This window comes from Myotis nattereri (assembly GCF_964212035.1).
Source record: "Myotis nattereri genome assembly, chromosome: 4".
NCBI classification, from domain to species: domain Eukaryota; kingdom Metazoa; phylum Chordata; class Mammalia; order Chiroptera; family Vespertilionidae; genus Myotis; species Myotis nattereri.
Window position 1 is genome coordinate 12,197,472 of NC_138079.1, and position 23,331 is coordinate 12,220,802.

Sequence of the window (23,331 nt, forward strand, 5' to 3'; positions counted from 1 at the left end):
CCTGCCTCTATACTCCATCCGTAGCCCCAGTCTCTGAGTAGCCCTCTTTGATTTTTTCCACTTTGCCCCCATCCCCGCCTGGCCCCACTGTTCATCAATACTCATTTCTATGACAGTCTTTACTACCCTGACTGCAAATACCTGGGTATCTGCCCTATTCTTAAATAAGGCTGTGAAAATCTCCACCTCTGGACAATACAAGGCATAATATAGGCAAGCCATCACCACCTGAGGAAAAAGTTAATGGGTGAAAATAATGCAAACCCACATACACATCGCTACCTTCTTAACAATATTTATGCTTCCATTAAAATGCTATTCATGTTCCTTTTTCTTCAATTCTGCTATTCGTTGTCACAGATGTTTTATTTCTCTGTTAAAATTCTCTTAACATCTGGTCCAAATACAAGGATTCCCATGGTTTTGAGAAATGTCCTTTCTAAATGTCATAATTTTCCAATTAACAGTCAAACGGATGAAGGGATTACTATAGGCAGCCCAGCTAAAAAGAGGAAGTCTCCTGGGCCTGGAAACTGAAAGCTCATGGAAGATATCACCATGCCATGTTAACCCTGAGGGGTTCAGAGACATTACTCTGGCACACCATCCTCTGTGGGAACACATGAAAGTCAAAGGACAGAAAAAGGAGGATGTTACAATTCATAACAGAAATAAACTCATCATATACATTATTCTAAGATGAAAACACAAATACCTTAAAATATTATACAGTGAATTCACACATAATAGACTGTTAATATACTTGGAAAACTAGAATATTTAATTAAAAGGCCCTGAATTGGTATTTTCAGATTTTAGTTGATACCTATAAGGCCCAAAGGACCAGACATGGCAAAGTCAGTATATTTGAGTCCATTTAAATCTGTCATAATCTTTGGTCATATCTCAAATGCAGTGCACTTACTTACTACTTTTGACTCAGTTTATTAAAAGCAAGAATAAGAAATCCTCATTAAAACAGAAAATTAACTATAGTTAACAATATTGTTTTGCATATTTGAAAGTTGCTAAGAGGAAGGAATCTTAAAAGTTTTAATCACAAGAAAATATTACTGATTCATATCATATCAAAATCAAAGATTCTAGTTATCAGAAAATAATAAAATTTTAGAAATTTCAAAGAAGATTATGTGATTCTGAACAATATTACTATATCTCTTATTTTCCTGAAATAAACCTGTAAAAATATTTTCTTTCCTTCCTGTTTGACAGACATGGAGACAAGACCCAAGGAGGCCCCACAGAAAAATGGAAGAATTAGTGATTTTGACAGTCAAGACCTTGGCCATCTTGTTGTGTTGAACATCCTATTCTTATTTATACCTCACTAGTGGCCCGGTGCATGAAATTTGTGCCCATTAAAAGGGAATTAATTAGGGGAAATATTTTAATATTGCTATTTGCCCTTTCTCTTTGATAGAAGTGTCAGAGATGAAAGAAAATTAGTAAAATGTATATGAGAATCTTCCTCCAGTCAGAGTCTGGGGCATGCCACAGGACCCAGAATCAAGTCCCTGCCCACCCCCGTGCACCTCAAAATCGTGTGAGACCCAGACCCAGCCGGCCACACCCCCGGGGAGCAGAGCCTCAGGTCCCCTGGTTCAGCACTGGGCAAGGGGTGCAGCCTCAGGTCCCCTGTCAAGCTTTGCCAGGTGGTGGGCCCAGCCTCAGGTTCCCCACCAAGCCCTGCTGGGTGGGGGGTCGTGGCCTGAGGTCCCCCATCAACCCCCTCTGGGCCGGGGGTGCGGCCTGAGGTTCCCTGTCAAACCCCATTGGGCTGTGAGCGTGACCTCAAATCCTCTGTTCTGGCGCCAGGGCGGGAGGCGCGGCCTGAGGTCTCCCATCAACCTCCTCTGGGCCGGGGGTGTGGCCTGAGGTCCCCATCAAGCCCCACCGCGCAGGGGGCACAGCCTCAGGTCCCTTACCCCGGCCCAGCACCACATAGCCTCAGGTCCTTGCAGATCACTCATTACAGCTCATTACAGGAACCCCGCCTCCACTGTGGGTGCAGCCATCTTGTGACGGTGTGACAGAGTGAGGGTCAATTTGCATATTACCTCTATTATATAGGATTTCTGCAATGACCATACTAACTAACGATTGGGAGCCCCGCTAGACACATAGATCACTGGGCTTAAGAAACAAGCAGATGCTCTATTTCTAAAACTGACCTTGTGTTAGGCCTGAACATGTGCCCTTGGGGAGAGAAATCTCACTAAGTAACCAGCTGCAGCATCATTCACTGGTCCTAGAGCCAGAAACCTAATTGACCAAGATTTCATTCAGCCAATGATAAAAGAGAACCAGCCCTCACACAACTATGGATAGCCTTCTCCATGTCTTGTGCCATCCTCTGCTTGCCATCTCGCACCCTCCTTGAAGGCCCATGATGATGAATAGCAGTTTTCAACTGGTGAATATAAAATTATATCCCAGCCCCAACATGCCCCTGAAACTGCCACTTCCATCTCTTTTCTAATGGACAAAGAATAACCTCCAATCAAACATGGACCTAGAAAACCACCAATTCCCCCTCCTTGAGTCCACTTCCTGCCTGAGTCTCCCTGTCACAGGTAGTCATTTTTATTTCTCTAATTCCTCCACAGGACACTCTAAACCATCAGTAAACCCTAACAAGTGGGTCACATGCCTGTCCTCTTCCCTCACCTCTACTGCTGCAATCCCAGTTGAAGCCACTCCATATCTCACCCAGACTTAGCAGAAGCTGCTCTAGTTGTCTTGGGGCTTTCCATGCTTGTCCCCCAAGAGTCCATCCTCTATGTTGCAACCAGAGCAATCTTTGTAAAGAGTCTAAAACAGTGAAACTCACAGAAGCATACTAGAATGGTGGTTGCTAGGGGCTGTGGCTGGTGGAAATAGGAAGATGTTGATGAAAGGGTACACAGGATGAGTAAGTTCTGGAAATCTAATGTTCAGCATGTTAACTACATACAAGAGGAGGACTCGGAGTGTAATGTCTTTGCCAACATGTGAAAGCACACAATGGTAGCAGTTAATAACACTGTGCTATATACTCAGAATGTACTAAGACAGATCTTAAATGCTCTCACCACACACACAAAAAGGTAACTACAGTGGGGCCTTGACTTACGAGTTTAATTCGTTCCGAGACCGAGCTTGTTAAGGAGCTCGTTAACTCAAATTTCTCTATCAACTCAATGCAAAAAAATCAGCCGAAAGACAGCTGGTATCTCAAAAAACTCGTTAGTCGGGACACTCGTAAGTCAAGGCCCCATTGTAACTACATAAGGTGATGTGTTAATTAGCTTGATTGTGGTAATCATTTCACACATACACAAGTATCAAAACATCACATTGTACAAGGTAAATATGAACAATTTTTATTTGCAAATTATACTTCAACTAGAGCCCTGATGCACGAAAATTTGTGCAAGAGTAGGCCTTCCATCCCCCAGCTGCCAGCACCGGCTTCCCTCAGGCACCTGGGACCCAAGCTTCCCTCCTCCAGCCGCCCACAGGCACCCGTGACCAGGACTGGCTTCCCTCTGGCCCCAGCTTCGTCAGGAAGAATGTCCGGACGTCCAGTCTAATTAGCATATTACCCTTTTATTTTTATAGATAAAGGTGGGAAAAAACAAGTATAATAGACTATTTGCATATTTTAAAAAATATGTATGTAGCTGCAATTTCCTTTCCTATATAAAGAGCGAAAAATTAATCAACAAGAATTCTGCTGGGTCTGGCCCCACCCACTTCTGCACCTTTCCCAGCATCCCCAATTCTTATGTTAAGAAAATTTTAATAAGGGAATAAAATATCTGTGACAGTGAACAGCAGAACTGAAGAAAAGGAACATGAGTAGCATTTTAATGGAAACATGAATATTGTTAAGAAGGTAGAGATTTGTATGTGGGTTTGCATTATTTTCACCCATTAACTTTTCCCTCAGGTGGTGATGGCTTGCTTACACCAGGTCTTGTATTGACCTGTGCATTCAAACGTGCATGTTCCCCCGCCCCACCCCTGACACACACACACACACACACACACACACACACACACACACACACACCCCTTCTCTCTGATGTTTTTGACCACTGAGCTCATCACCTTTCAGATAGCACTTACTGGCCCACAGGTCCAGAGATCCTTTCTCTCACTCTGGGTCCTTTCAAGGTGACTCCTCATTATTCAAATAACCCTCAAATGCCACCTCTTCAGAAAGGATTCCCCCACAAGACCTCCTAAAGTAGTGGTTCTCAACCTGTGGCTCGCCAACCTGTGGGTCACGACCCCTTTGGGGGTTGAAAGACCCTTTCACAGGGGCCGCCTAAGACCATCGGAAACACATATATAATTACATATTGTTTTTGTGATTAATCACTATGCTTTAATTATGTTCAATTTGTAACAATGAAAATACATCCTGCATATCAGATATTTACATTACGATTCATAACAGTAGCAAAATTACAGTTATGAAGTAGCAACGAAAATAATTTTATGGTTGGAGGTCACCACAACATGAGGAACTGTATTAAAGGGTCACAGCATTAGGAAGGTTGAGAACCACTGTCCTAAAGCACTAAACAGTTGTCACATATAACTACTTGAAATCATTCATGTCACTTACAACGACTTAAAATTTCTCAGTGGGTGTATTTGTTTATAGCCCACTAGGAAATAAGCAACTAACTGGAGGACTGAGCCTTGGTTTTGTTCACTTGACATCCCAGTACCCAGAAGAGAGTATCACTCATATAATAATCGACTGACTGGCTAGGCCAGGGCTGGGCAAACTTTTTGACTCGAGGGCCACAATGGGTTCTTAAACTGGACCGGAGGGCCGGAACAAAAGCATGGATGGAGTGTTTGTGTGAACTAATATAAATTCAAAGTAAACATCATTACATAAAAGGGTACGGTCTTTTTTTTCAATAGTTTTATTCATTTCAAACGGGCCGGATCCGGCCCACAGGCCGTAGTTTGCCCACGGCTGGGCTAGGCACTAGAGGGGATAGAAACCAAGACAGTCTTTGTCCACAAAAAAAAAAAAAAAAATCATTGTGAAGATCCTTCCTGCCAGTGCTGCTGAATAGTGCTTACCGCAAGATTTAGAAGAATTTCTATGGAAAACTACAAGTTCACTCACAAGGAATCAGTCTTTCAGGTGAGATTTCAAGAGAACAAGTCAATAAAAATCTTGAATTAGCTGCCACAGAAGCATCGAATGATTAGCACGAAATGTGATGCTGAGAAATGCAGACATGCTGTGAACATATGGTATTTTATTCTTCAGCTCATTAGCCTGAGAGTGGAAAGGTCATTCAGGACATCACAATAAAGGTCATTATGGCTGAAATGTAATCCCAAATGCTTTAAATTCCGTAAGGAACAGACAAAAGGAATGATTCCTAAATATAAGTCCAGAAAAAGGAAGGTCAGATTGCATCAATTTGGAAAGTTGTTCTCTTAGCAGTTAAACACGGCCCCAGGATGTCTGCCCACCTGCCTTTGCTATGCGAAAGGTTAGAAACTCTCTAATGGTGCCCCTCAGTCTACAGCCCAGCGGCCCTCCTGTGCAGCAACACTAGCTTAGAGGAGGCAGCAGTACGGAGATTTTAAGAACACAGACTCTGAACCCAGATTGCCTGCCTCCCAGTTTTAGCTCCAACCTTATTAACCTTATGCCTGAGATTCTATCATCTGTAATTTGGAGATAAAAACCATGACTTAAAATTATATGAGTAATTTGAAAGGATGGAGTGTACTCCCTAGCAATGAGGAAGCACTAAAAAGAGTTTTAATAAATATAAACAAATAAGGACTATTCTTAAAGTGTTTTTCTAAATCTAACAGGAAAAGAATTTCTAGCAACCAAATTAGTGTCTTCCTAGAAAGAAAAGACAAAATCAGTTCACTAAATAATGAGCTATGACGGTGGGCTAGCCAGCCTCCACATCTGCCCAGGAGACATGTAAAAGAGCATTCACTGCAGCCTTGTTCATCATAGCAAAAAACAAAAACTAGAAATAACACTGGTGTCCACTGAAAGAACAGAAATTTGTATGCAATATTATATCACAGTGAATATGAATGGACTCCACCTACATGCAACATAAATATTAGAAATATAATGTTGGCAGAAAAATCAAGAATAATATATAACAAAATAAATATTTCCTGAAAATAAAAAAGAAACTAAACTAAACAATACTTTGCATTTGTTAAAGCTATGTTAATATTTTTTTTTTAAAAAAAAGGCTAGGAAATGTAAAGAGAAATGTCACAGTAGTGCTAACGTGAAAATGCATGAATGTTGAATAAACAACAGGGGTAATTCTCTAATTCATCAACTTCCCATAGCCAAACCTCCCAGGTAGAGTTAAACAATTCACTAATCCTCCCCAAGCCCCACACTTTCCCACACCCACCCTTGTCCAGAACACATCCCCCCACGTCTATATTAGAGCCTTTGCCCTCTCTGAGGTCCAGGTCAAACACCAGCAGCTCTTCCATTCCTGGGACCATTTCCCAGCGACAAGAAAGGACCCCTCCACCTGGCCTCCTGAGGATGCAGTTTTTCTCTGTGGCCCCAGACTCTGTCAAAGCCTGACTTCTTCTACCTTGAGGCCTGGCATCTGTGCAGGGCCACACAGAGAGCCTCAGCCCCACTTGTCACCGGAGCCCCTCACAGCCCACAACAGTTTCTCGCACATAGGAAGTACCTCATTTTCCTATACTTACTGAATGAAGGGATCAACCAACCACTAACAAATAATGCAAAGAAGCACCAGGCTAATCTAGGAAAAGGCTGGGGAAGGTGAGTTTTGGAAGAGTGGGAATCATGTAAATGGACTGGAAATTAAAAGAACACACTTTTGGCAGAAAAATGGAATAAAGTTGCAGGGTAGAAATTACTGAGAACGGGGGTAGCAAATGCATTTACCTGTCTAAAATGAAAGGAACAAAGTTGTAAGTGGTGAGATCAAATAATGATGGCACATGCCTAAGATAAAATATCATGCAGCTTGTAAAACCAATGTAGTAAGACCACACGCTGACATAAAAATCCAATAATGATGTTGAGTGGGGGTGAGGGGAATGTAGACATTTATCTATCTACAGAGATAAAGAAAGAAAAAGATCCAATATTTGACTAAAATAAACCAAATGATTTCTATGTTTATATGTATGCAAGAGAAAAAGAACTGTGATTATTCCTAAGCAGGGGGGATATTTTATCTTCTTTTACCTTGTTTGAATTTTCAATAAGCATTTATTTATTGCAATTTAAAGTGAGTAAACACATTGAGGTTTAGAATAAACGAGTGGGGTGAGATTAACTTTATGGATTAACTAATGAGACTGGAACCCTAAGGTACAGATTTAGATTCCATCAGGTTTGACTTACTGGGTATCAGGCGGTCAGAAATAATGGAGAAACACTTAGTGCAGGGCAGAACAGAAAGCAGGGCAGGTCCAAAGAAGGGATGGTTAGAAGGTACAAACTCGGATCAAGAACTTCCGATCAGTAGTCTCCAAGCAGAACAAGAAACTCCCATTAGTCTCCTTTACAGTCTGTGAAGAATAGGTGGGATGAGAACACAGAATATGCAGGTGTAAACTGAGTTAATGATGGACATTTCTGAAACTGGAATCTCCCCTCCTTTCCTTACTGAATGCCTTTTAGCCAGGGAAAATAAACTTCACTCTAACCTACAGAAAGGAAATTGGTTTCATGGGCCCTGACAGATAAACTGTACCATGCAAAGCTCTCTGCTTTTACTGAGGAGGAATGCTGGGGCACACAGCATCGACAGACACTTTCCATCCTCCATGGCAATGCTGCGTTTTTGTCCTCAAAGCTGCCACTTTAGCTTGGTAAATAGAACATCCCTGTGAAATCATCCTAGGAGAGCTAGCACACCTGTTTGTTTTGCCGATAAGCAATAATTGCGTTTCCGGCTGAGTGCACAGATGAAAGTGATGCACCTTCTCTAACATCATATATAAGAGGCAAAATATTATGCTTAATCTCGCTGTTCTGGAAAATTCCTGCAGTTCGCTGTTTACAACCACAGTAGCACAAGAAGCAGCTCATTAACCACGGAGATGAGATTGGAGGTGATGGGGCTGTGCTCTAACTCACAAACAGCTCAGTCTGGAAAAGCCGATGTATCCTGAGCACAACATGCCGCGTGAACCACAAACAGATCTATCTAGTGCAGTAACTAATCTAACGGATCACAGAAGTTGGCAAGTAAAGCTACCTATTTGAGAAGTCCGAGGGGGAAATCTTTCCACCTGTAGAATTTGCTGCTACTTTACTGACTGCGTTTTTGAAATGCAAACGTGAGGCTGTTGATGGTGGTTATGGCTGTTTAACAAAACAGAGTGTGTGTGTTTTTTTTGTATTTCTCACCCACACACCCACATACACACATTTTAAGGAGCTTTAAAGTATTTATACACTTTGCCTTGTGGTTTTATCTCTACAACATTCTCTGAAGGAATTCATCAAAGATGTCAACAAAGATGTACATTGAAATGTTCTCCTCTAATTAATTATTACATGATACAATCAGGATTCAGAAGCTTCTATTTAGGGGCATGGAAATGGTTCTATACAAATTAAGTATATAAGGAAGACAGGAGAGTATGTTTTTTTATCCTCACACAAGGTTATTTTTTCCATTGATTTTCTTAGAGAGGGAGGGAAGGAGGAGGAAGAGAGAAACAGCCATCAATGTGAGCGAGACACATCCATTGATTGCCTCCCACATGCACCCAGACCAGGGCCAGGGATGGAACCTGCAACCGAAGTATGTGCCCTTGACCAGGAATTGAACACAACACCCTTCAGTCCTCAGGCCAATGCTCTAACCACTGAGCTAAACCAGCTAGGGTCATTGAGTATTTATTTTAATTCTCTGTTATTTAAAGTATTACATATGTTTCATTTTTCCCCCATTGACCTCTTCCCAGCCACTCCCACCCCCCTAGCGTCTGTGTCCATTGGTTATATGCATGCATGCAAGTCCTTTGGTTGATCCACCAGAGAGTATTTTTAAGAGAAATTTCAAGGACATGAGAAATGCTCAAGATATAATATTAAGTGTATCCACAGTAAACCAAACTGTGTGTGGCCTATAAAAATGCACACACACAGGCACACACCCACAAGGATGTGCTCACACACATACACTCACCCACATTCTCATATTGAAATACAAATATACAAACAATGGGACCCTGGGTTATAAGTCTGACTCTACACTGGATGCAAATCCTAGCTCGGCCTCTTGCTGGTTAGATGTCCTCTATTTTCATCTTCAGGTGCAGATAACCTCTGTGCCTTTCTTACAAGGTTCTGAGGATCGAATGACGTAATCCATGCGAAACACTGAGAACAATGTGGGCCCACTGCAATGCTCACAATTGTTAGACATGACAATGGGGATCTTCACTGTTACAATTAACATCTGGAGGAAAATACATCCAATCATTAAACTGTTCTGAGATATGCAGGTCTGCATATTTTTAATACTTTTGGGGATTGTTTTTGCAAGTTAACTGCAAATGAGCATGTGTGATTATATCAGACAAAATTTTTAAGAAATACTACAGAGAAGAATCCAAATGAGTTGGGGACTTATTTCCCTCATTGACTAATTTCCATCACCACAGGATAGAAGCAGTCCTATCTAATTAGTCCAGTTTGGGCACACTGGTTAGGGTCATGCATGAAGATGCACTGCAGGAAAAGGGAAGATGGTATCAAAGACAACCTCTAACTATTTTAAAGGAACCAGAATTATTTTATCTCCTCAGAGCTAGGTCATCATCTAAAAGGCATGTACCTTACTCAAGAGCATCTGAGTGGTCCTCTTCTGAGAGCAATAATCTCCAGATGAAAATAAAAATAGAATAGAACAAGAAGATAAACCCAACTTCTCTAGAGGAAATTCCACATGGCCAAAGATATTACTCACAGTAGCAAACTGTAATTTATAATTGTGGAGTTTTTTTTTTTATATCTAAGCCGCACATTGACCAGAGAGCTACTGACTGAAGCAAGTGCAGAACAAAATATCAAGAAAAACAAAATGATGTTCAGAAGCCTAAAAAAAATCCGACAATGGCATGGCTTCAAATGCCAGATCCAATGAAAGGCGTGGGGGGTGGTCATCCATAACTTCCTAAATGGAAGTCAGAGCTAAAGTTCAAAAGCACCATCACTGGGCTCTTCATTTATCTTGTGAGTTTCCTCCACACACCACACTAAAGATAAAATACAATGAGATCATAACCTTTCAAAAGCTTTAGTTTATTGTCCAATATTTTTCTCCAGTGTTAATGGTGATTCTCACAGATTACAAGGAGAGAGGTTATAGGAAGGGGCAAGAGTGCAGGCACATTGAGAAAATGATTTCCTAACAGAGGAGAGTCACAGGAGAGGAGAGGAGCATCCAGTATGGTTAGGATACTGAAGAACTCTAGCTCAGATGTACCAGGTTTCAACCCCTTCAGCCTCCAGGTGGGAAGTCTCCCCCATTTACCAACATTATCCGTGTGGATGTTACCATTTTCTGCATGCAATCACATGAAAAATTTTGGAAGAAAATATGGAAGCTTGAGAAACACAGACCTGAGTTTAATCTGGACAAGAAACTATGATCCAGAGAAGTCAACCTTCTAGCCCTAGGTTATCATCAATCTAGAAAGTAGCATCCCTAGGAGTTAAATAATTTAAAATACCTTTCACTATTTATAACTACAAATTACTTTCTAGTATATATTATCTATCATCAAAAATTAGCCCAATTTATATTCTTTTATATTATACTAGAAGCCCGTTGCATGAAGAGATTCGTGCAATTGGCCTTCCTTCCCCTGGCTGCCAACACCCATTTTCCTCTGGCATCCAGGACCCAGGCCTTTGCTCCAGCCACAGTGGAGAAGCCAAGCCTGGAGGGTTCTCGGCTCTGGCCACAGTGGAGAAGGCAAGCCTCTTCAGTCTTCAGTCATCTTCAGTCTTCAGTCGTCTTCAGTCTTCAGTTTTCACTGGGGCCGGAGCCTTCAGTCTTCACTCCGTGCCTGCATATGCAAATTAACCGCCATCTTTGTTGGGTTAATTTGCACACTCATCCTAATTGGCTGGAGGGCATAGCGGAGTGACACCAGTTTGCATGTTTCTCTTTTATTAGTGTAAATTTTATTTATTAATTGACTATATTACTTATGTTCTATTACTTAATAATTGTGTTGGTGGAGACCTGGCTACAAGCCCAAGAACTGTCGTCTCCAACATGCATACCACGCACACCCTTTGACAGTCCCTGGAGACCATGCATATACACTTCTTCACCCACTTAATAGAAATTTCCATTCTTTTCCCAGTATTTTTGCCCAGTTTAAAGAAATTAAGGCAGATAGCTAAAGGAAAGCTTTTGTAATATTGCTCATTCTCCAAAAAGAAGAGCAAATGGAAGAACCAGTGGACATGAAGGCAAATGGGCAGTATCCATAATAGCGGTGTCCAAGTATGTGGACGTATTACTTCAACTGTGTAAATGACAAATGTTCTGCTTGCTCAGAGCACTGAGGTCTTAGAAGACTAAGGATCTAGTGCCATATGGCAGCCCGAGAGAATGTTTCTGGAATCTCAGAACTATCCCAAGGACCACAGGTTCCACCTCCTAATGGGAAGCCTCCATCATGCAACACTTGTGTAATTGACTTGGAATCAGCAGTCCCTCATGGTCCTCTTCTCAGCTCTTAAATATCAGTATCGCCCCTTCCTCCACAGTTCCCACAGCCAGAGGTCATAGTGTGTTATGAACTGTCAACTGAGCATTTCAGATCATGAAATAGTAATGTTTTCTCCAAACACTGCAATGCTATAAATCTTTAGCTAGCATCTCTTTGCAAATTAATTCCTTGACCACTGAGCAAGAGTCTCATCCTACGGGGATTTTCTAGGCAAGATTCTCATCACATGGAGTTTTCCTAAGGAATTTCAAGGATGAGAATTGCCCCAGGGTCACTAGCTAAGCACAACACAGTCCTAACAAACAGCTGCCTCTTCTCCTGACTGTCACCATTCCCTCCATGCCACTGTCTCCGAGCAGGCCAGAGCTCTCTCTTCAGCACATTCTAATAAATCAAATGCAAGCCTATCCCAGGCAAGTAGACCCCACGTATGAATCACTAGACAGTCATCTGCACTTGTCACTTATCTACAGCATGAAGAACTGTGTCTTCATTTACACACAAACACACACACACACTGGACTCAGATGTCTAAACCCTATTCTGTTGGTCTACATGTTTACTTTATATCAACCCATAATGAAGGATCCTTAAAACATCCACATATTATTACAATTAATAAATGAGGTGACTTTGCTCATGGCTATGGACTATAAGTAACAAATCCACTGTAAATATTCAACTACGGAGCTCAAAAGGACTTTGACTACTTATCTCGATCTATCAGCACTTCTCTAGACTTTTTAGAAGTGGCATGTGTCCACCTCACCCTCAGTTTTTAAAGAGATGCTATGACATTATATCCAGTTGTACCATGTAAATGAAACTATTTCACAGGTCCTTCGAGCAATTTCTGGAATCCAACAGATGTAACTTTGAGTGCTGCTACCTTCTAAATTGGTGATTTTGGGAGAGTTTACTAACCTCTGCCAATTCTCTTTTCTCATCTAAAGTACTAGTACCACACCTACCCGTCAAGATTTTTGTGAGGACCACATAAGCTCATGCTTTTAATGCTCTCATAACATCACCACACATGCAATAAGTGGCCACTAAATGGTACCTGTTGAATGGCTTTCTCTTCCTGCCTCAGCAAGTGTCCTAGTTGAATCATCCCTGGCTCTGTTCTGTTTTTCTCTCATCTATCCTCAACAAGGCTTAACTCTGCTCTGAACCTCCGCACTCGATCTTGTGGACTGTTCCCTAGCATGGCCAACAAGATCAGCCACAATCTCACTCAAACTCCTGCCTCATCTCCCACCAGGAATCATGCATGTGATTCAGCATTCTTGAGATGCCAGCACATTCATGCCTACACATCTTTTTGCTCTTTGTGTTCAGAATCCCTTCTCCAAAGTAGAATTTTCCACCTATTCCTCCTTCCTGTGAAGGCCTGCCTCAAATGCATCTGGGAAAGCTGTATTCTTGTCCAACTCTCATTCTCCATGAGAGTCAATTCTTCCTTCAATCTTGCACCCCGGGCCCATTGTATATAAACTTTACTGTTCCACTTACAAAGTGACATAATGATTTATAAACTTAATTCCCCAATATAACACTCTTATTAGTTATTGCACCTTTTTACCATAATGGAGAACTTAGGCCTTAAGACACAGCCAATGTTTTTGAGACAAATAGGCAAGGACAAGAAGCGTTAAGAAGCCCAGCTCCTCCACTGGGCTTCCAGACTTGCTGGCTGGGTGACTTTGGGCAACTTACTTAACCTCTCTGAGGCTCAACTGTCTCATTGTGAAACGAAGAAATTAATTGTACATTCCCCATATATGGCTGTGAAGATTACAATATTAAAGTCTTTACATGCATCATCTCACACTAACTAGCAGGAAATGACTAACACATACCTGCTGTCATATTGTAATGAAAATCACAACCCCTAATTTTAAGGCATCTCATACTCTGTTGAAAAATGAGCCAATCCTCTTTTCTGAGCAATCCTCATCAGTGCTCAGAGGCTAAAGTGTTAGAAACAAACAACTTAATAAAATAGGTAAAGAGAATGAGAGAGAAAAGAAACAGACTGGACACACACAGCTCTCCTCTCCTGCTAGGCTCAGCATCCTACTGTGAATCATCTTCAGAAGATGCACATATGATTCCTATGTTAATTCTCCCATCTATAAAATTCAGGGCTGTCTTATTTCTACAAACCATGGCGATGTATGCTTTCATTAACTGCCTGCCATGAGGTTAAACAAAGCAAAATACATCAATTATTTTTTTTTCTAATCAAAGTCATAATGTCAAGTGGTTTCAACTAGCACTCTCCACTGTGTGTGTGTGTGTGTGTGTGTGTGTGTAGGAGAAAAACAGGACTCAAATTACAGCCTGGGTGCTCATAACTTTCTAGTACCAGCAATAAATCTTTAAGCCACAGCTAAATCATTTATAAGACTTGGTAACAGTTCAAAGTCCCTAGTACTACATCACTTATTTAATCAAATTATTTTGAAATTTGAAATGATGAGTTATTAGAAGGGTTCCCTTACAGAGGATCCTTCCAGTGTCCCATTGGCAGCTAATTTGAAGAAAAATACTTTCCCCTTGATCGGAACAGAAATCATAACGAAATTAACCTCTGGTAGCAAGCTTTTGAGCTCACAGGAAGAAAACATGCAGAAATGAATGAACAAACACTAAGGCCTTCCAGGTGAACTGTCCCAGGCGGCCTCCAAAAGTTAATTCATGGAAGGAGGATACTAGCATGATGACCATAACCAACAACTGATGAGCTGTTTTGTCATCTCCCTCCTTCTGAACAGGTACGAGATTCCAGAATGGATTATCCAGCGACCCAAAGAAAGGGTGAACATAAGGTAACCAGCTCCGTGAGCATGTTCGCTCACCCAGTTTAATAAGGAGCCATGTGGTTTGGAAGCAACTTCTAGAGTTACAGAATGTTAAGCAAGATAGTCATTATTTTATCCCACCATGAAACAACAGGCCCAAGCAGCCAGTTCCAGGAATGCCCTCTGAAACTGTGTTTGTACACGTCAGGAAACAAAACAGGGTGTTGAAAACGCCCTGCTTGTTACAGCATTTCTGTCCCTCCTGAGAATCTGGGTAACACTTAGAAATGGCTTCACAGAAGAGCAGCCTCCCCAGAGATCCAGAATTCCACAGGAATCCATGCTGGGGACTGTCCTGCAGGCTCTCCTTAAAACCTCCCCTGCCATCCATTGGCCTGAATTCTCTCCACCTCGGGGCTTGTCAAACTTTCCATTCAGATGGCAGCACCTTCTTAATTTTAAGCAACATTGAAAATCAAGTTTCTGAAGCGTTTCTTCCAAGGCTGGGTCACCTCCTTTCACCCTCATTGAACTGAGTAATTTATAATAAAAGCCAATGAGACTTGGTGTGCAGACAGTGTGAAAAGAATACCATATTTGGACCTGGACAGACCCGAGTCAAACACAGAAAGAAAAACCTTGGCCAAGTTACTTCAGTTCTGTGGTGGTTCCTCTGTCGGTACAATAACACGCCACCTCTCGGGGTGATTGCAAGGAGCAGTGAGCTAATAGTACCAACAACAAGGTTAGCAAGGTGCTGGAGCCCTGCTCATGGTCAATATTCACGAATTAGCTTGCATGACCATTTAAAAAGGGAACTTCAAATATCTTAAATTCTCTTCCATATCACTTAATAGTCCTTATGACTGAATTGACCACATGGAAGATGTGTTTGGGTCAACAATATCTGTAAGAGAAGGCACCAACTCAGTCACTGCTAGCAGGCACAGTCTGAGTCTATACCCTCCCAGGGAGGGCTAGACAGAGAAAGTGACCCATAGGCCAGAAGAAATAACCAAAAATGATGAATGTCAGGGACCTCCCTTTATCTATCTAATTCCCTATGATGATGCCAATACATGTTTGGTGTCTTACCTAATCAGAGAAAGGGACATGGAAGAAAGAGCTGGTTAGAAATCAAATAAACAGAACACAGTTGAAATGTCAGCAGCAAATTAGCTCTATCTCAAAGGGATCCACATGCCCAATAACAGGATTTGTCCAAACAGACACATTTTCCGAATGGCAACGGCTTACCCACTGCTAAGTTTAGCAAAGTCATGGATATCTATTTATAATATCATAAAAAAGAGAGCATGACACAAGTGTTTAAAAGTTGGAACATTCTCATAAAGGCTCTACCTTAGACTTATTTTAAAAATAAATATAATAATTAAAGCCTAGAAATGTAGAAAGCTAGAAATAATTTCTCAAACAGGAAACAAACTTCTCTCATGTCAGTATCAAAATTCAGTGAGATCTAAATGTATTTCTGTTTATTTTTGGGGGGCACTGGTTTTTCTTTTCAATGATGGGATAATGAATATTAAGAAAATATTTTGATTTATATAAATGAATCAAGTATCAAATTTTAACACTAAGTATGCATTGGCCATGTAAAGCACGTATTGCACTAAACTACATTCAAAAATAATTCAAAGGCCGAGACCGGTTTGGCTCAGTGGATAGAGCGTCGGCCTGCGGACTGAAAGGTCCCGGGTTTGATTCCGGTCGTGGGCATGTACCTGGGTTGCGGGCATATCCCCAGTGGGGGATGTGCAGGAGGCAGCTGGTCGATGTATCTCTCTCATCGATATTTCTAACTCTCTATCTCTCTCCCTTCCTCTCTGTAAAAAATCAATAAAATATATTAAAAAAAATAATAATGATAATTCAAAGAAATTTTACACTGTATTCAGACATTTAAAACGAAATTTAGGAGAAGAAACATATATATCAGTTGACTTGTAAGAACTGATACAAACATCGTGGGGAAAGCATAGGATATCTGTAGAATTAACACTTAAATTGGAAATGTACCGAAAAGATATAAAATTACCCCAATGCAAGTAGGTTTCTTTTCTACAGATTTCAAATAGATCTTTAGGTAAATGATAAGACAGTTATTGTTATGAAATTTGGAAAATGGAAAGGAAGAGATTCGAGAATGACAAATATATTCCCTCAAACTTCTGATAGGATGAACACTATATGCCAGAGTTTCTTATCTCTACTGACATTTTAGAAGAGATGCACCTTTGTTGGGCCGTGCGGGGCGGGGGGGGGGGGGGGGGGCGCTGTCTAAGCACTAGATGGTATTTAGCAACATGGCTGGCTTCTACTCATGAGAACTCAGTAGCATAAGACAACAAATAGTCTTGACAATCAAAATGTCGCTAGATATTGATAACAGTCCTGGGGCAAGGAAAAGGATGGGCAAATCACCCTCCCCCGCATTGAGAATCACTCTTATATACAAAGTTAAAATCTCAGAGCAATTGTTGAGTCATGATATAACAAAAGGACTATACCTAAAAAGGGCATGTTCTGATCTTTTTCCATACTTCAATTTTGTTGCCTACTTACTATGCCAAAGTGATCCAGTAACTAGGAAATACTGTACATACTCATCAAAACTATTTCTGAATCGCTACAACACACAGTTTCAACACACAGAAATGGGAATCTCACAGATCATTTCTACAGAGGCAGTCACAAGGACAGCAGAGTTTGGTAAATGCAATGAACGTTGTTGAAATTTGTAAGCAAAGCCTTCACCTAATCCATTTCAAAAACCTGAACAGGAAGCCCGGATGTTCCCTAGGAGTATACTTTGATCCCCCAGCTATCTGACTGCTTTTGTTTTGCTCTGCAGATGGTCATAAAATTGCAAGCCAAGTGTGCACCTGAGGAAGAGGCTATATGACCTTCACGGGGGTCAATCGGGAGAATAGAATGAAGGAAAGCTACCTACTTTTACTTCTGTCTTCCGCTTGCTGCTCAGAGGCTTCCCTTCCTTCAGTTTTGAGAGTTAACTGAGCTTTTTCTTATCAACTGGCACAGCAGTGTGCCAAGTGTCTTTGCATTCTGGGGGGAGATTGCACACTACTTCTTTGAGGTAAGAGAACAGACTCCTGTCTTGCTTCAACCATCACAACGACCTTCATCATTACCATAACCACCACCATCATTATCATCACTCCAACAACAGCACAATAACCTCCACTGCCAACATTATCACCTCCACCACCAGCACCTCCATCACTACCTCAACCTCCACAACCAGCACCACCATCATTATTACCACCACCACCACCACCATGGTCATCACCCCCACCACCAGCTGAAAGTCTTACCTCTACAATAATGAATCCTGCAACTCTGTATTGGGCTCCAGCACAGTCCCACCCCAACTTAGACATAAAAGCCCAACAAACTTTTCCAGCACTAACTTCTTACCTACACTAGACATTGCCACTTCTGGAACTGCTATGTTTCCATAACTTGCTCAAATTATTTTCTTGGCCTGTGACATCCACTCTACACAAACACTTAGCTTACCAACTTAGTATGTCAATCTGAAACTCATTGTACATGTAGAAAATACTGAAATTGCTCATAAATTGCAGAAATTCTCTCCAACTTGCAAAACAAGTGTTCCAATGGGTGAGCATCCATTTACACAGGGCTTAATAGGTGCCAGGTTCAAAATATGTTATGATATTAACTCTCCTGCCATTAAAACAACCCAATGAGACAGTTACTATTATGAAACTTTTGTTTATTAATAGACCTTACTTTTTATAACATTTTTAGGTTCACAGCAATATTGATGAAAAGGTACAAGGATCTCCATATACTCCCAGCCCCCACACAAGCATAGCCTCCCCCATTATCAACATCCACCCCCGCCAGAGTAGTACAATTAATGATATATCATTATCACCCGAAGTTCTGATCCTATTTTTACAGATGAGGAAATGAGGCACGGGGATACTAAAAGCCATGCCCATGGTCATAATAAATGACAGAGCTAAGATCTGAACCTGGCTGCAGCCTCTCAAGACCTCCACCTGAACCACTCCACACTGTGGCTACTCAATACTGCAAACACTTCAAGGCAAATTTCATGTTTAAGTTATAGTTTAAATAAACCTCATGGAGTCATACAGAGATCCAGCAACACTTGGTCTTTTCATCCTTTTCTAAGAACAGACTGCTATTTTCCAAAGCCATGACCTCGGCCTCCCTTTCCTCTCAGAGCACTTTGGGGAAAACCTGGGCCATTATAAACAGTTTAAAAACCAGTAGTTTCACTTCAACCTTCTCTTTTCACAGACATGGAAACTGAGTCCCCAAGAGGGGAAGTAATTTGCCCAGGAATTACTATGGATAGCAGAGCTGAAAGTAGAACCCAGGAGTTCTGATGCCAATACACCGTGGCGAATCGCCACATAAGCATTATATGGAAAATACAGGTTAATATCCGTCAGTTTACAAACATGCCTAAAAACATATGAAAATTATTCACCAGGAAAGCCAAAAGATAACCATTCAGCCCAACATGACCCTCTCTCTTCAGGGTCAAATATGCTAGTGTGAAATTTGGGATTCAGGCTATATCTCTCATCTATGAAGTCCAAAGCCTTTTCCCGGTAAACCAGAGTAGCCAATATGCAGCTAGCCATGGAGAAACTGTAAAACAAACCCTTTAGTGACCTGAGCTTATGGCAGAGCAAGAGCTAAAACCCTGTGTCCTTCTGTCTTTCTCTGTCCATCTGTATCCAGTCATGCCCCTGACCCAGGCTCTCCCTACTGGCCCACACCTGGGAAGGGGCCTTTACCTGTGAGGAGAAGACACCGTGGCTTCTCGGTGGCAGCTCCGTAGCTGATTTGGGGGTTGACATTCAGACCTTCACATCTTAAACCTTTCCATGACTAAGTTTCTCCCTGTGGAAAAGTATACTTCCCTCCCTGAGGGGGTGTTGAGAAATGATGAAATGCACCTGGCCTCCTAGGGAAAGTGCCTCCGATGGAGGCATTCGATGGGGAAGCTATGTCATTACCCAACTGCTCCTGTTGATCATTCAGGCAGCCACTCAAACCAAAGTCTGCAAAAGGAGAAAAAGGCTTCGGAGAAAAACTGCAGCTTTAACCAATGAATAAGACCCCCCGGTGCTCTCCAGTTTCATATTGATATGAATTATAACACTATACCCTTTATTTAGGGTGTTTTATTTATCTGTATATCCGGGCATTCTTTTTAATCTTAATAAAAACTGTTATGTATCTCCCGATGAAAATAATTAGAAAAGAAAAAAAACTCATTTTGCTTTTGTTTTACTGTGAGAATTTTTCTTTTTTAGAAACTGTTAATTAAACATTAGTTTTATTTTCTAGTATCTTAGATGTGGTTTTATTAAACAACAGAAAGAGTGTAAATAACATATAAGCATGAACCTATACCTATATTAGGACAAAAGAAATCTTAATTAGCTATTAAGAAAGTAAAAATTAATAATAATAAGGCACTGTAGATCTTAGTAAAAATATTGTTTCTGTAAATGATAAAATTTTTTGACATTACATGGGCTCCAAAGGGGGAGGGCCTTCCTTTGTCCACCTTTGCAAAGCACTCGGTTCCATTTTCCAGGGGCTGTTTTAATATCTGATTTCCCTGGATGGTCAGCAGTCAATTTCCCCAGGACTGGGATTTCCATTTCATTGGCCTTTCATCTTGCAAAGCATCCAGCCTATCCTTCCTACATATTATAAGTAAATAAAACAATCTGCAAGTAAAGAAAAAAGGCATACATGCTGCCTACATTTCCACCAGAGCATTCGGTTCCTACTTACGATATTTATTCTTGAGTTATAGCAAATGACAATTTCCATCTGGACTTTTTTTTTCGCACAACGTCATTTCTCATTTCATTCTGTGATAATGTGAAAGACTATGTACACTGCGTAACCATAAATAAAATAGCTTACAGCACCATTCCAAAAATTATTCCCAATCTGCGTGCACATTATGCTAGCTGCTCCAGCCCAGGCAGAAGAAATAGGGTCAGTTGGCGGCACAATGAACAGAAAGAAAGAAAACGGCATGTCTCCAGCCTGTGCTCTGCTATGCTGCTGACTATCCTGTGGGGCTCCAGAGTTTAATAAATCTTCTTAATTGGACACTTAGCTCAGCCACTGGGCTAAAGCAAACCAGGAAGAGAGGAGTCTATTGTGCATGTGTACTCTCTGCCTCCTTTGTACTGTGGGTGTCCTCTCCGTTCAGCCACTTCAGAGGTCATGCAACTCTAGCCCATGTCCAAGCAGCATCACATGGAAGCAGATATCTGATACGGGGTCACCTGAGTATGCCAGCCCCAACTAGAACAGGGGAGGCACTTCTCTTAAGTCGCCATAGACTGACAGTCAAGTCACATCAGTACCATGCTTCACCCACTGCCAGAACAATGGCTCATTTCCCAGCCCAATTGAACTGTGCTGGTGACTTACTCACAAGGAAGGAATAGAAGAAGGAGGAAATAAAGTTAATCTTTTGTTCACCAAAAGGAAAAACATTAAGTGTGGGATCATGAGTCACAACTTACAAGAACATAAATTAAGGCTAAATAATATTATGAATGTCAGTGCTAGATCTTTCTTTTAGAATAAGACAGGGGATCTTAGCAGAATCCATGCAAAATGGTCCCTGGGATGAAAGACTGTCTTCTTCAAGAAGGCAGTGTCCTGTCCCAGTAAATGGTGGGTAGAAAATCAATCTTGTCATGGATTCCAGGTACCCTTTCCTTTTTCCCTCCCTTCTTCTGCTTGTTCTAATTAAGCCCTAAAGAATTATTTCTTAAAAACACATTACCCTATACTTCCATGACTTACTTTGGAATAACTATCTTGATTGACTAACAATAATCTTTAGAATTTCAGATCAAAAGTGTCATATAAAACAAACAAAAAAAACTATGAACTGCTTGTTTTGTTTCTTCTACTACTTAATTTTTTCTACACTGAACAGTCCCCAATGTGAATGTTTTCTTATATGAAGGAACTTCATAATCAAAACACGGCATTCATATCTGCATCCATCAGCAATATCTGCTGTTTCATCCACAATGTCCACCATTCCACATAACACACCAAAAGAAATGTGTAGAATGATTGCTAGCAGGAGGTAAGCAGAATCTTCATCCCCAAGTAGGGGTCACAAGATCAGGTGGCCAAGTACTGGGCTCCTAGAAGTCAGAGTGGAGGCAACTGTAGGAATAAAGGGCACATCCCCAGGAGAATGGGAAATAAAATTATAAAATGATAAGAAAGAGGGCAGAAACTTTTCCCAAATCATCAGGGAAGTATTCCATGGAAGGAAAAGGGGCATCATTTAAATATGTGATAGCAAATGTAATAGTACACGCCAGATATAGGTGGAGCTAAGTAGAAATAAGAAAGCTGGGCTGAGAATAATAAAAAGAAACTCAACTGGCTTCTGAAGCCTTAAACAAAATGTTGAAAGTTTAGGCAGAGAATACAAGGCTTAAATGGCACACCCATCATATTGGCCAAGGTAGCACTAGAACTCACATAAATAGGCTGGTGGAAGTTGATACACCAAGGCAAAAACCTTCCAGGAGAGTTAGTAGGGCTTCATAAAGGGAGAAGGGTAAACCTTGAAATAGTATGAACTGGAAAGAGTGAAAAGGTATGCTGGAGAGTGTGGCTGAAGGGGGATAGAAGAGGGGAGGTTGGAAGAAAGGGTAAGAAAAAATGCTCAGGGGTGGGAAGAGATTAACCAAAGAACTTATACGCATATATGGACACAGATCATAGTATGGTAAAGCCTTTGGCCAGAGGGGTTTGGGGAGGGGGCAGGGAGGCCCAAAAAGGTGTCAATGTGGGGGGAGGAGGGGACATCTGTAATACTTTCAACAATAAAGAGAAATTTAAAATATCTGTATTCCCCATCTTCCAAAAAAGGATTTGTAGCAAAGCAATTCATTTTATACTGTCTTTTTCAGTCACTTTAAAAAAATGTACAAGACCTATGTGAAGAAAAATATTAAATCTTGTTGAAGGACAAAAAAAAAAAAAGAACAAATGGTTGAAATCCATAAGTATTTTCACCCTGTTGAATATACATATATCCATATGGAACAGGAAAGGCACATGACAGCAGATAGTATGCCAATGTTTTTGTCATACATGGACAGCAGCTCATAGGCTACATAAAAGTCAAGTTAAATAGCCATAATCATTTATGTTTCTTAAACATTCCTGAACTCTTGAGTAGCCCCAGCAGCCTAGCATTTACAAAGTTTACTACTTCTCCTTTAAATAAATTTCACTGAACCCAAGCAAGATATGTACCAAAATTGGTATGTAAAATTTTTATAAAGTAAGTAAAACTCATCTCAAGAAATTAGGAGAAAACACTTTCTAATTTTGTTTCTATCTAGTAGGATCTGATTCAAAATTATCACCTACTGCCTCTCTTAACTAGATGAGAGCTAAACAGATACCCAAATCTTTTGTCACTAGGAAATGAAAATTTATTATGTAATTATTTTAGGGAAACACATATTACATGCATAAATAGATATTACAATCATCATATTTCATTATGATAATATTTGAGACTTTAAAGGCTACCATCAAAAAATTAATTACATTTACAATAAGTGAAGCATAAGATATGGAAAACACTACTCAGCTGTGTTCAAGATCCAGCAATTCCCTATGA